Here is a 202-nt window from a genome sequence, read left to right as displayed (position 1 = left end):
AAAAAAAAAAAAAAACTGCATGAAATTAGTATCCAAAAAAAGGAAGAAGATTATCACGAGAAGGAAGGTCCAGTCAGACGCCTTCCCGCCAGACCACAGCCTCGTATCGTCTGTGCATGATTGCTTGTCACGTGCAACTCCACACGAGAATCAGGCAGAGCCACGCCCTTCGCTACGCTACGACCACTTTTTTTTTGGTATT

Source organism: Penaeus monodon, chromosome 27 (assembly GCF_015228065.2).
Source record: "Penaeus monodon isolate SGIC_2016 chromosome 27, NSTDA_Pmon_1, whole genome shotgun sequence".
NCBI lineage: Eukaryota > Metazoa > Arthropoda > Malacostraca > Decapoda > Penaeidae > Penaeus > Penaeus monodon.
This window is presented reverse-complemented; position numbering follows the sequence as displayed.